At 39.3% G+C, this 15,781-nt stretch overlaps 1 protein-coding gene across 5 annotated transcripts in view; it reads left to right on the top strand.

The window, feature by feature from the left end:
• LOC124776373 (deubiquitinase DESI2) overlaps positions 1–15,781 on the top strand; it is a 123,397-nt gene that overhangs the window by 22,849 nt on the left and 84,767 nt on the right. For 4 of the 5 annotated variants that reach the window (XR_007015614.1, XR_007015615.1, XR_007015613.1 and 1 more), the window contains exon 1: positions 10,436–10,779. The exons of the other annotated variant lie outside the window; for it this stretch is intronic. The gene's annotated coding sequence lies outside the window, so the exon portion shown is untranslated. Of the gene's footprint in view, positions 1–10,435; positions 10,780–15,781 lie in introns of those variants that run through there. 5 annotated transcript variants of the gene reach the window in all.

The following is a 15,781-nucleotide window of genomic DNA, read 5'->3' as shown; positions in this document are numbered from 1 at the left end:
CAGGAAAACATAAAATCTAGGAATGTAAAAACAGACTTTATCATAATTACACCATTAGCTTCCTTACATTTACAAAGCTGATCAGGCACTCAACAGTGCACTGTAGAAACAAATAGGAGAGAACGATGAGCAAATAATTATGTCCTCAATTTTTTTAAATCAACAGCGTGGCGAAAACGCTTTGTCCTCACTGAAATGAAAATCTGCAGCCACACTTGCAGGTGAGTGTCACAGTAGTACAAACAGGGAGTTATCGGCAATACTTGTACTTGCACAACAGGTCTGAGAGATAGATCTCAGCAGCACTAATACAAGACTATAAGGAAATCTCTTGGGGTTTTATAACAATCAAGTCTGAGTGGGAGCCCTGCAATGTTTGATTTTTGGTAATCCATAACAGGAGCAACTATGTGATGTTGAAATAAGGTGTTTATTCCTGTGGCCACAGGATTAAAAATATGAAGTAACACAGTAATCTAGAAAAACAGTAAAATTGTGCAAAGTATTTAGGTGATAGAAATCTTCCAAATGTTGATCTTCAATTCAAAATCCAGTTTAGGAGGCAGAAACTCAATGTGGAAAACAATATGGTGGCTAGTAACCCAAAATAAATCAAGCTGTCAGCATGAAACTTAATGATAGTGTTAGTTCATCTCTACATACTCATCCTTCAGTGTAACACTATTGTCTCAATGATAGATGAATTGATGGAGATCTTTGTTGTACAATTCTCTATTATGAGTATTCAAGAAATGTTCCACCTCAAAAACTACCTCATGATCATTCTGAAAATGCCTACTATGCAATGTTTCCTTTACCTGAGGAAAGAATAAGTCACTTTGGTGCCATATCAGGATAATAGTGGTGGTTGGGAAAAATTTGATAGCTCAAACAAGCATTATGAGTGATTCTATCGTGTGCAGAAGGAATCTGGCCAATATTACGGAGCAAAAGCGCAACATTGGACAGCTTCCAATGATTCATTGTCTTGGTAGCCCCCAACCTAATGAGAATATTTTGGTTGTATGCTCCTGTGATGTTCTGTCTCTTACAAGCATACTTTATCACTATCACACTAAGGCAGTCTCAAAACCAACTCAGTCTCACCTTGCACGAGGCTGGTTGGATTTTTGCCATTTCTGAGGCTAATAAATCCACATTTCCACTGTTTGCTCAGGGGTTTGCATAATACACCTGCACTCATGCCCGGTAATTAGCCAGCTAAAGAAGACATCTAGGTTGGGCTGACACAGCATCAGTATTTTCGCTGCTGACTCAGCTCAGGGGGCTTTTTGAATAAATGGGAGCAATTGTTGCATCCAGCAGGAGCAAAATTTGTTATGTCCAAAATGCAAGATGTTGGAAAGTGATTTATGAATGATTTTCACTACTTTCACCATAGTATTAATAACTGCATCTGGAGATGAAACTTGTCATGTCTCCTGTTCACCACAATGAGATGATGTGTGTGATATGAAATGAATAAAATACAAACACAAAAGTATTACATAATCTCCAAGTACTACATCTCAAAGTTGCAGCTGATGAAAATACTCACTTTACCCCAGCACCAAATAGTGGAAGTGAGATTATAAAATAGTTTGTATGCTACAAAAGATGGGAATCTAGTTTCAAAATTAAGGAAGAGCAATGACTGTAAGTCTTATTAATGACTAAAGCAAAATACATTACAAATGTTCTTCACTAAGGTTGTATGTTAAATTTTCAATATTGCTCAAAATTCAAAGGATAGGAAATTAGTCTTCCAAACATTTCAAAGTGTCAACACATATTTGGTTGAGAAAGTATATCCTTACACACATATCAAACAATACTCATAAGACAATACATAGTGTCTTTTTAGTTGATGTGTTACATTTCGTTTTCTTTCTACCAAATTATGTCAAGATCCTCAGTATTTTTCATTTAGTAGAGATGACTATTTTAATTTTAAACATTTTTATATACACAGGGCGTCTGTTTTAATTGGAGACATTAAAATATCTCGCAAACTACACATCAGAGCAAAAACGTTATAATTCAAATTTGTTTGTGTTGGAGGGGCACGCAATGATATCACACTCAACCCCTATTCCACCCCATACGTGAAATATTCCACAGGAACTCCATTTCTAATGCAGATAACGATTCTGTGGCAAAATCGGCATACGTTTTGTCTGAAGTATTTTCTTCATTTCGCCACAGATCGTGTTGTAATCTGAGGAATAAAAATGGATACACAATCGTAATTTATCACATGTTACTCGATGGCCCTTGAATATCCAATAGCATTTGGGAGCCCACCTCCATACTGTGATGGTAGGACACACCAGAATTTCATAACTTTTAATTGGAGACGTCTTTTGCACCGTTGTATTTCTCTGACATATCGAACATGTGACTCCTCAATGCGCCATTGTGGCTGTGGCTCGAGGCAAACATTACACTACTCTTCCAGTTAGTGTAAGTGTCGAAATGTAATACTGCCAACTTCAGTGCACTTATTGATCCACCTTTCAAATGATCATGCATAGGACAGAAACATATCTGCAGGGATGTCAGCACAGGCGTTTATGATGTAGCCGACCATGTCTTCATGGCCTGTTGGCACCTGCTGGTCCTCCTATCTCTTAAATATCCCCACAGAAAGAAATCCAAATCCAGTGACCTAGTGGGCCAACTATAGGGCCACCTCTGCCGATCCACCGACCAGTGTAAGCAAGGTCTAATACCACCTGTTTTTCAGTTGTATAATGCCCTGGGCAATCATCATGCTGAAACCACATACATCGTCCAGGGCAATATCCTGCAATAGTACCAGTAGTTTCTGTTCCAAAAACGTTCGATTTTTGCGTTCATTCCACCTGCCATCGATAAAACAGGACTAATGAGTTTGTTGCCCATGATGCCACATCATACGTTAACTGGCCAAATATATTGATGATCTGCTTGCCATAACCAGTGGGGATTGCCTACACTCCAGTTAATGCGACCATGGTTTGTGAATGTAAACTCATCAGAATATACTACCTTGGCAAAGAATGTAGGGGTCGTTTGCATTTGTTGACATGTCCATTCACAAAACACTACCTGGGTATGGGAATCGACCCCATGAAGCTCTTCATGCAGTGACACATGGTATGGATGATACTTATGTTGATGCAGTATTGTGATAATACTACCTATGGACATAATGGAATTGTGGTGCAATTGCCAAGCGCTTATCTGTGGATTGTGGTACACTGCCATTAGTATAGATATTTCATTACCTTCTCTTGTAACCCATTTGTTTCGTTTCCTTTTGCCAGCCTGTATGTTGCCATCAGACATAAAGGCATTCACAACCTTGTTAAAGAATGAATGAGAGCGAGCTTCTCTGGAAAACTCTCAGCATACAAGGGAACATCAGTCTCGACATTTTTCCTAATTCTCTATAAAGCAGTGTCATTTACGTTTTCTTTTATTCTGTCGTTGCAACATTCATCATTCACTTGCACATCAGTTCTCTAAATGATAGGTAGTTGTGCAGCCAATAAACACTGCGCAAATATTGTAAGGTTTAGAGCTGCTATCTGTTCTATGTCTGCATGATATGTGAGCTCTGGTCACAGTGTACTGCCTGTTATAATTTTTGTTGTAGTTCACTACATGACCATTATGGTGTGTTGAGTAGTCCTCTGTTCGATATGTCAGTGCAATACAATGCTGTGAAGGGGTTTCAGATTAGAAGTTGTGAAATACTGGCCTGTCCTACCCTTGCAGCATGGAGGTGGATTCCCATGTGCCATTAGATATTCAAGGGACATTGGGTGGCATGTCCCACGCATGGGATGGGGTGGCGGGTCCAGTGTGGTATCGTTGGATATCCGCTTCTGAGACAAATAAATTGGAACTATAGCTATTATTTTATGTGATGTGTAGTTTTCGAGATACTCATATTTCAATGTCTTCAGTTAAACTGAACACCCCATGTCGTCTATTTACGTTCTTATTTTTGCACAGTACACGCCCTCCATCATAGCATACTCTACACAAGTCAGAGCCTTCAATACAGCACCATTGTGCAGTTGGATACTTCAATATTTTTTACACTGAGCATTATTTCACAAGAGAGGCTTAGATCTCTGAAAGCGAAAAGTGATTTCGGTCTTACAACACAGTAACAGATCAAAGCTGATGCCTACACTGCATATAAATAAAGATATAAAAAGCTAAAGCAATTTTCATTAAATAACATTTTTTAAGTGAAAAGGAGAAGGAGAAAAGTACAGTTATTACTGCCATTATTTCCTACATAGAAAAACAAACCGTGAATAACGCTAGATTCTATGTATCTCCTTTTAAGTATTCTTTTATGTGTTTGTATGTTCACCACCATATAAATATCGATATTTTAAAATTTGTTTTACTTCTCAACATTTTTCCACAGACAATTGATAAAGAGCAACTGTTATGAAGTATTCTGTGGACATTAACAATAGAGTGTGCTTGCTCTTAAATGTTACATGAGGAAGTGCGTGGTTTATTGTGTACCCATTGATGACAAGTGACATTTGCTTTATCATTTATTACAATAATTTACATTACATCATACAGTGGTTACAAGTAACATTTAAGCTTTTGCTCAGCAACAGTTACATATGTTATAAATGCTAATTTGATATATTGGAATAATTTATGTGCAAATTAATTTCCTTCAACCTCGAGTGAATGCACACTAAATTTTTTTCAGAGAACTGTTGTCTGAGAATGATTTTTGCAAACAAAGTCATTACAGGAGCTACATCTTATTGCTGTGGAGATATTCTTTGCTCTTCCATAAATTACACATCTCCCTTTTTTCTTCATTGGTTTCTCTTGTATATGTGTCTCTTGAACTTTTGTAAATATATAGATATATGCCAACAACAATTGGTAAACTTAGTTTCACAGATCTTTCGATAGATGTGGCTTTCCATTTGGTTGAAATAACTCTTGCACATTGATACCAGCCATGTTCAACAATGCTTACTGTACATCCATTGTCCACCTTCTTGTCATTTATATTACTGAATATTTACTGCGAATTTGTTCAACAGTACCCACCCCACCCTTCATCTTGTTATAATGCGAGGTATGTAATTGACCTCATCTACTTTTCCTTCTTTGTGGATTTTGGAAATGTGTACAACCGATTTGTTACATTTAGTTACATACAATTCCAGAGTACTTAGTTCCTTGAATCCAAGAATTGATGAACTCTTTTTCTTATTCTTCTTGAGGAAAAGCTCAGCTTGGATTTCTTTTGTATCCTTTCTTAGGTTTCCTACATAAGTGATTTTGTTTTGTAGCAGAGAGAGAGAGAGAGAGAGCAAGTGAACAGCTGATATACCAGTTATCTATTGTCACATTTATATTTGTGCCTTTTATCAGCTCAGTTAATCCCCACTCAATATCAGATGACTTAGTAGAAACGCAAAACGACCCTTCTGGCTGTTTGCCACAATACACTTCCAACAAACCAGAGTAGCATGACTAAGAATTGCACAGAACAAATATTTTGGTACCATATCTAGGTGGTTTTGAGGAATGTGTTGTGCAAAGCTGCACCTCTGAATGGTCATAGTTTCTCATCAATAGTAGCCAATTTTCCAAGAGTATAATTGTTCATGCAGTTCTCCACAAATGCATCCCAACAGCTACTAACAGCTGCTGACCTACTTGTTTTACACCTCATATTCTTAGTTCCTTTACTGTCAGATCTCATAAACCTGAGAAGTAATAAATATCTCTTTTTACTCATGCAGGATCTCATAAAAATCATTCCTCTACCGTCATTTGACAAAAGCCCCAATGCAGTTTCGTGCTCTCCACCTTTGAGGCCAATAAAATAAAGAATGCCTAATACTACACAAATCTCATTTCGATCTATCAGTTTAGCATCCCCATCAACATCTACATATCTACATACATACTCCGCAATCCACCATACGATGCGTGGCGGAGGGTACCTCGTACCACAACTAGTATCTTCTCTCCCTGTTTCAGACTCAAAAAGAACGAGGGAAAAATGACTGCCCATATGTCTCTGTACGAGCCCAAATCTCTCATATCTTATCTTTGTGGTCTTTCCGCGAAATGTAAGTTGGCGGGAGTAAAATTGTACTGCAGTCTGCCTCAAATGCTGGTTCTCTAAATTTCTTCAGTAGCGATTCACGAAAAGAACGCCTCCTTTCCTCTAGAGACTCCCACCCGAGTTCCTGAAGCATTTCCGTAACACTCACGTGATGATCAAACCTCTGAATTGCTTCTATGTCCTCCCTCAATCCGACCTGATAGGGATCCCAAACGCTCGAGCAGTACTCAAGAATAGGTCGTATTAGTGTTTTATAAGCGGTCTCCTTTACAGATGAACCATATCTTCCCAAAATTCTACCAATGAACCGAAGACGACTATCTGCCTTCCCCACAAGTGCCATTACATGCTTTTCCCACTTCATATGGCTCTGCAATGTTACGCCCAGATATTTAATCGACGTGACTATGTCAAGCGCTACACTACTAATGGAGTATTCAAACATTACCGGATTCTTTTTCCTATTCATCTGCATTAATTTACATTTATCTATATTTAGAGTTAGCTGCCATTCTTTACACCAATCACAAATCCTGTCCAAGTCGTCTTGTAAATAGAAAACAACAGCGGACCCACCACACTTCCCTGGGGCACTCCAGATGATACCCTCACCTCCGATGAACACCCACCATCGCGGACAATGTGCTGGGTTCTATTACTTAAGAAGTCTTCGAGCCACTCACATACTTGGGAACCAATTCCATATGCTCGTACCTTAGTTAGGAGTCTGCAGTGGGGCACCGAGTCAAACGCTTTCCGGAAGTCAAGGAATACGACATCCATCTGATACCCTTGCCCATGGTTCGAAGGATATCATGTGAAAAAAGGGCGAGTTGCGTTTCGCAGGAGCGATGCTTTCTAAAGCCGTGCTGATGCATGGACAGCAACTTCTCTGTCTCAAGGAAATTCATTATATTCGAACTCAGAATATGTTCGAGAATCCTGCAACAAACCAATGTTAAGGATATTGGTCTGTAATTTTGAGGATCCATCCTTCTACCCTTCATATATACAGGCGTCACATGCGCTTTTTTCAAGTCGCTCGGGACTTTACTTTGGGCAAGAGATTCGCGATAAATGCAAGCTAAGTAAGGAGCCAATGCAGTAGAGTACTCTATGTAAAACCGAATTGGAATCCCATCAGGACCTGGCGATTTATTTATTTTCAACCCATTCAGCTGCTTCACAACCCCAGTGATGTCTATCATTATGTCCTCCATACGGGAATCTGTACGAGACTCAAACGGCAGTATGTTTGTACGATCCTCCTGCGTGAAAGATGTCTCTAATGCTAAATTTAAAATTTCAGTTTTCGTTTTGCTGTCTTCCGTTGCCAGGCCAGACTGATCAGTGAGTGACTGGATGGAAGCCTTCGACCTGTTTACCGATTTTACGTAAGACTAGAATTTCCTTGGGTTTTCAGCAAGATCTTTTGCTAAGGTATGTCGGAGATAGTGGTTGAATCCTTCGCACATCGCTCTTTTTACAGCAGCACGAATCTCTACTAACTTTTGCCTGTCCTCATTCTCCCGATCTTTCTTGTACCACGAGTGCAACTGCCTTTGTTTCCTGAGCATTCTCCGAATTGCTCTGCTAAACCACGGTGGGTCTTTTCCGTCCGTAACCCATTTTTTCGGCACATACTTGTCCAATGTGTGATTTACAATGTGTTTAAAATTTGCCCATAATTCTTCCACGTCCATCGTACTGGAAGTAAATGAAGTCGATTCATTTACTAAGTGGGATGCTAACAACTGCTTATCTGCTCTTTCTAGTAAGAATACTCTCCTAGCCTTCTTGACTGACTTTTTAACTTTCATAAACATAGTCGTAATGACAACATCATGATCACTATTCCCTGTCTCAACACTGACACTGTCGATGAGGTCTGGTCTGTTCGTGGCTACCAGATCTAAAATATTTCCATTACGAGTTGGCCGTCGATTTAGCTGCTCAAGACAGTTTTCGGATAATGTGTTGAAATGTAGTTCACACGACGGCTTGTATGTACCACCTGTAATGAATCCATAGACATCCCAGTCTATACTAGGTAGGTTGAAGTCGCCTCCGACTAATATAGCATGATCTGGGTACTTCAGCGATACAGAATGTAGACTCCCTTTGAATGATTCTAGAACTGTCACGGAGGCACCTGGTGGCCAGTAATAACACCCCACAATTAACTTTATTTCCCATAGCCCTGTTAAACGTGTCCAGATAATTTCACAATCACACTCTACTTCGACCTCAGTAGAGACAATATTTTTGTCAACTGCAATGAAGACACCACCTCCTACGGTGTCTAATCTGTCTTTCCGATACACGTTCCAACCCTCACTAAATATTTCAGAACTTCCTATCTCAGGGTTCAGCCAGGTCTCAGTCCCGAGAATAATTTGCGCGCCACACGCTTCCTGGAGGGCAATACATTCAGGAACTTTATTCCGTACACTCTGAAAATTTACTATTAATATCTTGATACCTGAAGTGTCTTTACACTGAGCGCATCCTGATTCCCCCACCTGCCCGTCGACTGGTGAGTGTTCATCAGGACACCTTGCACTACTGCCCAGCCTAAAAAAAACCCCATGTGCACGCCACAAGTGCTTTGCTACCCGAGTAGCCACTTCCTTTGTGTAGTGCACCCCTGACCTATCTAGGGGCGTCCTACAATTCCCCACCCAATAGCGCAAGTCTAGAAATCTGCAGCCAACACCGTCACAGTCGACGAAGCCTCTGGTTGAGACCCTCCACTCGGCTCCAAACCAAAGGACCCCGATCCACTCTGGGAACGATGCTGCAAATAGAGAGCTCTGCTTGCACCCCGTGTGCGAGACCAGTGGTCTTCACCAAATCCGCCAGCCGCCTGTACGAACTGAGGATCGCCTCAGAACCCAAGCGACAGGCATCATTGGTGCTGACGTGAGCAACTACTTGCAGACGACTGCACCCCGTACGCTCGATAGCCGCAGGCAAGGCCGCCTCCACATCTTGGATGAGGTCCCCCGGCAGACAAATCGAGTGCTCCTTGGATTTCTTTCCAGCCCTGCACGCTATTTCCCTAAGGGGCTCCTTCATCTGCCTAACGCCATCTCTAAAATAATTTTCTTATTGCCCTTTTCTGTGAATTTGTACATTTGTAAAATATACAATTTTATCTGTCATATTAGGGTCAGGAAAAATTTTGATAACATTTTTTGCTGGTACAGGAATGTTTTTTATACATATCAGTTTCCATCCATTTTGTTTGTTTGTTTATTCCTGCTAGTAAATATGGTGTCTTCAGGATCAAAGGAAGGTAATCTTTCATCGTATCCAATTTCAGAGTCACTATCATGATCACTCAGTCACTATCATGATCGCTCAGTAATATTATTTCATCCTCTCCAACAGAAAAAAATTATCAATATCTCCACAGTTGTCTGCTTCCGCAAGCAACTCTAAAAGAGTCTGCTATAATTCCTCCTCTAGCAAGTATTTTTTGGCCCTAAAATTAGAAACATGAGCTATTGTTAAAAGCTATTGAAGTGTAATGACGGACATCTCTGGAATACGCCTCTTTTTTGAACACTGTTTCGTGTAAACGTCAGGAGATAGTGTTGACAATTTGGAATAGTACGTACATGATCAGACGCATAATGTGTGCGGTACACGGTTGCTACAGTTCCAGGTGTAAGTTATCGTTACCCTTGACCTGTTGGTGCTACAATAGCTTTGGCACAACAAAACATAAGCTAAACAATGACTAGAAAGGTATTGATAATTAGAAGGCTGTAAGGCTTATCATTTGTCCGGTAGAGGGGAAAGGGTGTTTTTGGGTACAAAAATGCACCGGAGCGTCTTCTCTAGGGTTAAGGTTTCGCCTAATGTGGAATCTCCGCCATTTGAAGGTGAAGTGGGCTGTTGTTTTGTTGACAACTTGTGTGAATCGGACTTTTAAACACTTGCTGTTCCGTCAGCAGTCTGAGTGAACTTTTCCTTTGAAATGTTTGCATATAGTATTTTTTTAAAAACATTTCATTTCATGACGTCATGTGTGAAGCGGGTTTTAACGATAGGTGTTCTAGAGTTATCAATTTGCGCACCCGGCTCTTTTCTCCGGATTCATAGACGAAAATTCAAGATAATAGTTTTTTCCCGTTTTTTTATGCTAAAAATTCACTTAACAAGTTTGTGCTTTCGTTTATTATATCCCGATGTCCATGACAGTATTTGTTGTTTGCTATAGGATATCTATCATCTGTAAAGAGTGTGTTAGTAGTGAGACTGGCATTGAACTGTTTATATCCCATGTATAAGTCGTTTTTAGCAAAAAAATGTTGAGCAAATTGAATAATCGTTTTACACCAATACATTTCCAATGCAATTCCACTATTTGTTGTCGTAAGCGTGTATCCTAGAAACAGTCAGAAGACTCAAGATCTTTGACTACGGATATTACATAGTAAAGCGAGGCTTTGTTGTATGCTGTGAAATGTGTAGGCGTGAATAGTTGAGATGTGTTTGTTGTTAGTGGTGTTTGTGTGGTGGCCACCGTTTCTCAAATGAATAGAACTTTGGAAATTTTCGTCTGAGTTTGGCGGGTCTTTTACAGATATGGTTCCGACTTGACAGCGAAACTGAGTGAACTGAGTTTAACATGTTTATATTTCAGAAATTGAAAGGTAAGGTAGCTGGGAGTGAGTAGTTTTAACAATAATAAAATTCTAAAGCGGTAGTATCAGATGAATAGCTGTACCCACAATGCTGCTTATGTTGTGCCACCATTCTAGCGCGAGACTGACAGACAAAGAACTTGGAAAAACAGTGATCTGTGAATTTTCAGTATATTTATTCATTGCTCAGAACTGCCCCCCTACGTGTTTACATTTCTTGGTCACAGAGAGTTATCGAATATCAGGATTTAGATTTACTTACGTGGCCGTTCCCTTCAGAACCTCGAAGTATCGAAAAAGTTTAAGCAGTATGAGAGAGTGATGAATCCCACTAGTACTGGTGTTAATTATACTAATTGCAGTGGTATGAATTCCAAGCTATTCCTCTTCCACCTCTGGGACCAATAACCCAGCTGTCACAACTCAGTAAACAGCTGACGACAACAAGGCCTGTTATTTTTCTTCCAATTAATTATCTATAAGATATATAGTATTCTACAACAAAAGCCATAAGTAACCATTCTGTACAATGCGTTATCGCCCTTCATTTACATTTAAAATGAGGGTGAATTGCTTGCCCTTCTAATTCATTACGACGGGTGTGGTGTTTGTAATGTGTTTCTATTTGCAGAAGAAACACTTACCAAGAATTACATTTTTACCTTAGCCTGGGAACTGCTTCTAGTTATTCGGCCACCTCTAGAAGACTATTTAGGGAAATGAAACACACAACCCCACCCCCCCTCCGCCTGCCCCCCACCACGCACACATGCATAAACAGAGAGTTGGAGAGTTAAATAACGAGCAGACTTAATTATTTAGTGCCAAAGTGTGTAGAATTTCTGCTGTTTGATAGAAAGCCTGATACTGATTCTGCCATTTAGTTATTGTAAATAGTGAGCTGCAATAAAATAAACCTACCGTTTATAACACCTTTTAATATATTGTAAGTTGTTGTGGTCTTCAGTCTGTAGCAAGCCTGTTCATTTTGAGAAACGAGGAGATAAAGGTAGATGACCATTAGGAGGATTGAATGTATTTCAAAAGCTTATTTTCTTTTATCTCATTATACATTTTTGTCAATCTCTTCCTTGTATATAGAGCTGATTGGCATACAAACGTGTACTATCATGGAGCGTGTTGGTTTCATGTCTATCTTGGTTACAATAATGTGTTCATTATGCTGTTTGTCGTAGTTGTCTGCATTCCTATTTCCTTATGTGTTGCTAGACCTACTCCTGAACTACCTCTAGCGACCTATATTGTTTTTATAACCTTGTACTCAGCTGATCAGAAGTCCTGTTCATCCTACCACTGAACTTCATCATTCCCACTGTATCTAACTTCAACCTATCCATTTCCCTTTCTAATTTTCTAATCTACCTGCCTGATAAAGGGATCTAATATCTCATGCTCCAACTTGTAAATTGCCAGTTTTGTTTTTCCTGATAATATCGTCCTGATTAGTCCTGCCTGGAGATAAAAATGGGAACTGTTTTATCCAAGAGGATATTAGTATCATTTAAACATACAGTAGAGCTGCATATCCTCAGGAAAAATGGCGGCTGTAGTTTGTACATGCTTAGCTGTTCACAGTACCAACACAGGAAGTCCACGTTACATAATGTGACGAGGCTATATCAGTCATTCATCCAGAATGCCGCCCCTGCAGAAAAGGCTGTTTACCACTCTTCAGGACCAAAGTTTGTCTGGCCTCTCAAAAGATACCCGTCTGTTGTGGTTGCACCTACAGCATGGCTCTCTGTATCATTGAGACATGCAAGCCACTCACCACAGCAAGGTTCGTGGTTTGTGGGGAATATGTTGCACAGACACAATATTTTCTATTTTGTGAAGTACACAGCACAGTTTGGAAATACAATGGGCGGTGCTGTTCTTTGCCACGATGACAGAAAGCTTTCACTCTGCTGAAAAATGTTGCTTAAGAAATAGCTGGTTTGTCAGGGTTTTATTAACAAAATATTATAGTAGTTTCATGTTAACGGTTGTTAGTGAACTCTAAACACGAACCATAATGTTGTACCGTTACGTTTAAGGTGTTATGGTATGAAGTCATCAGTTATTTGGTCAGTGGGTCATTCCAAGTCAGTTCAACTAGGGGCTGCAGCTCATAGTCTCAGATTTGACTGAAATTCTGTACACTAATTCTACCATGTGTGGAACACTCGTGTACAATGTATTAGTTTCCCCTGCCAATTAGTTCCAGAATTATGACTTGTGAAAGAAGGTGGCATCATCCGGAAATTGCAACCCACATCTGGCAATCTATCTTCAGACCCAACTTCAGGTCTTAATAACTTGGGAACTATTCCACACAGTCCAGTGAAATTTTTACAACCCAGTAACATTCATTTAGAGAACACACTCCATTAATCAAAACTCCAACAACATATTTCTGAGGGAAAGTAAAAAATTCCAAAATGTGATTTTAAAAATGTAATACGTTAAAAGGTACATACTGTAGTTGCCCTCTATGCCAAATATAATTCACTCAAAAAGGGTGTGTGTGTGTGTGTGTGTGTGTGTGTGTGTGTGTGTGTGTGTGTGTGTGTGTGTGTGTGTGTGTATATATATATATATATATATATATATATATATATATATATATATATATATATATATATAAAAATAATTTTTTGTGGAAACCTCAATGTGGCCTAAATACACACAGAACTCATCATGCCCATATCAGTCACAAAAACTGAGTTACATGCACACAAAAATACAAAAATTTGAAAAATTACCTGAAAAACATGGATTTTTGAAGTGTGGTAGCACAAAAGGTACAAGTGATATCCAAGCCAAATGTCACACACTGCATAAGTAGACCATAATGATATATATCTCAAAATTTCAGCATATTATTGCAAGACATTTGTGTACAATAAAAGTTGAGATATGTATTTGATGATGTGGTCATTGTACCACAACGCAATTTTGTAAAAAAATATCGTAAACTGTTCTGCCTCTTCTTGTCCTCACTCACAACTGTTTAATCGCTATGCAACAACATATAGACAGATTAACACAACCTATCATTAATGTTTACTGCACCTTAACTGCTAAAAACCAGCCGATTGTGCTTCGAACTGAAGTTCTCCCACACTTTAGCTACTGTACTCTGTACATTGAGTGGCACTGTGGTAGGAACTGGAACTGTCATAAGAATATGTTTAAAAGGAATCCAACACCTGTCTGCCAATTAAGTGATACTGCTGGTGCCTTGAAGTTCACAAATACATCACCTTCTGCTTCACAGCACTCTGCAACACAACCTAAGTACCATTTGTCATCATAAACAGCAATAACATAGCAACCTGCATGTATGTTGCTGCTTTTGCTTCTGAATCCTGAGTCACACTCACTGTGAAGACACATGTTGTGCATGAACCTATAGTTATAACCGGACAGTCTGCTCATCTGCACATTGTCAGAGTCCACTGGAGAGAAGTGATGATGGCTCATTGTGCCTGAAACAGTTTTAACGTGTTCTAGTCTGCTTTTTAGCAACTCTTCAACTGATTTCACCTCATCTTTCGTAACATAGAATGATTGTATGCCAGAGATATTTTTCTGTACCCAGGTAAACAATTGAAGAGGTGTTAGAATGTGACCTTCTGTAGGGTGTTGCAGACTAGCTTGTGGTGCCATGCGCTTAATGGTAGCACGAATACCATCACATATATTTTTACCATGACTTGTTGTGAAAAAATTCCATTCTGCATGAATCTGAAAATCATGGTAATGCATGCATAAATTTTTGAGATTTTTACAGTTTTTATACTGACTAGCTGCGCCATCACTGAAGTATTTCGCAAATTGTATGTGAGGCAGCTTGTTTTTCACATATGCCATGACAGTGCGAATATGGGCATGAACTGCAATGGCATCATGAATTAAACAGTCACTAAAAACGCACAGGTTCATGACATCACCTGATTCACCTTTATAGAAAAATTGCAAATGGCTGGAGAGTTGCTTGACTGTTGTCCCAATGATATCCTTGGATGGCATTTTGAACCATAAATGCATAATTTTCAGAAAAGTCTAGTATTACTATAATATCATCTTGTTTCAAATTATCCTTACAAAACTGGAGATAAGCCGATTGTGCTGTTGCTGTGAAGGTATGTGTGGTCAGTTTGTCCGTTTTTTGGCATCACATTTCAACAAAGTCTTCCACTGTACTTTGCTTTGTTTCATGACTTGTGCAATCCATGTGTGTCCATTGTTTGTAAGAAACAAGTTCATCATCATCCATAAGGAGTTCACCATACAGATTGTTATTTATGTGTTCTGCAAGATTTGCCTTACCAGGACACTTTTCACCCTGTGTATCATGCACTGGTAGGAACTGATGTCGCACACTAGCAGCTTCATTGCACCTTTGTAATGCAGACCAGAATCCCTTATAGCAGCAAACATCAGCTTAGCATTTTGTTGGGTCTCACATACACAAACATTGTGTGTGCCCCTTGCACTTACAGGCACAACCCATTTTGGCCAAAGATTGAAAAAAGATGATAAACCTACTTTGGTATTGGGATATTTTTCCTTGAATTCTACATATACGCTAGTTCTGATATGTTGCATAGCAAGTCTTTTTTGCATCTGTACATGTACATTTCCCATTGTCACCATTACATTGTCTTTTTTTTCCAGGAATTATTCAGATGTAGTCATTATTTTCATAAAACTCCGACACTAACACCTTTATTTCTGAACTCAATTGCTTACCCTGCTGAAGTTGTAGAAGCACTCCTTGTGTTGCTTTTATTTTCGTAGCTTGCTTTACCATATATGTAGGAACATTGAATTCCTTTGCATTGTAGTCAATAGACCAGCTGGAAGGTGCAAGGGTAAAAATTGCTACTTTTTTATGGCGTGTGGATATGGCACATTTTCTTTCAAATCATGCCCAATTCTGTCCAAATCAGAGCATTTCTGGCATGATTTCTGTTCCTTTGGAGCAGATAGTTCTCCCTCTTCC

Source organism: Schistocerca piceifrons, chromosome 2 (assembly GCF_021461385.2).
Source record: "Schistocerca piceifrons isolate TAMUIC-IGC-003096 chromosome 2, iqSchPice1.1, whole genome shotgun sequence".
NCBI lineage: Eukaryota > Metazoa > Arthropoda > Insecta > Orthoptera > Acrididae > Schistocerca > Schistocerca piceifrons.
This window is presented reverse-complemented; position numbering and strand designations above follow the sequence as displayed.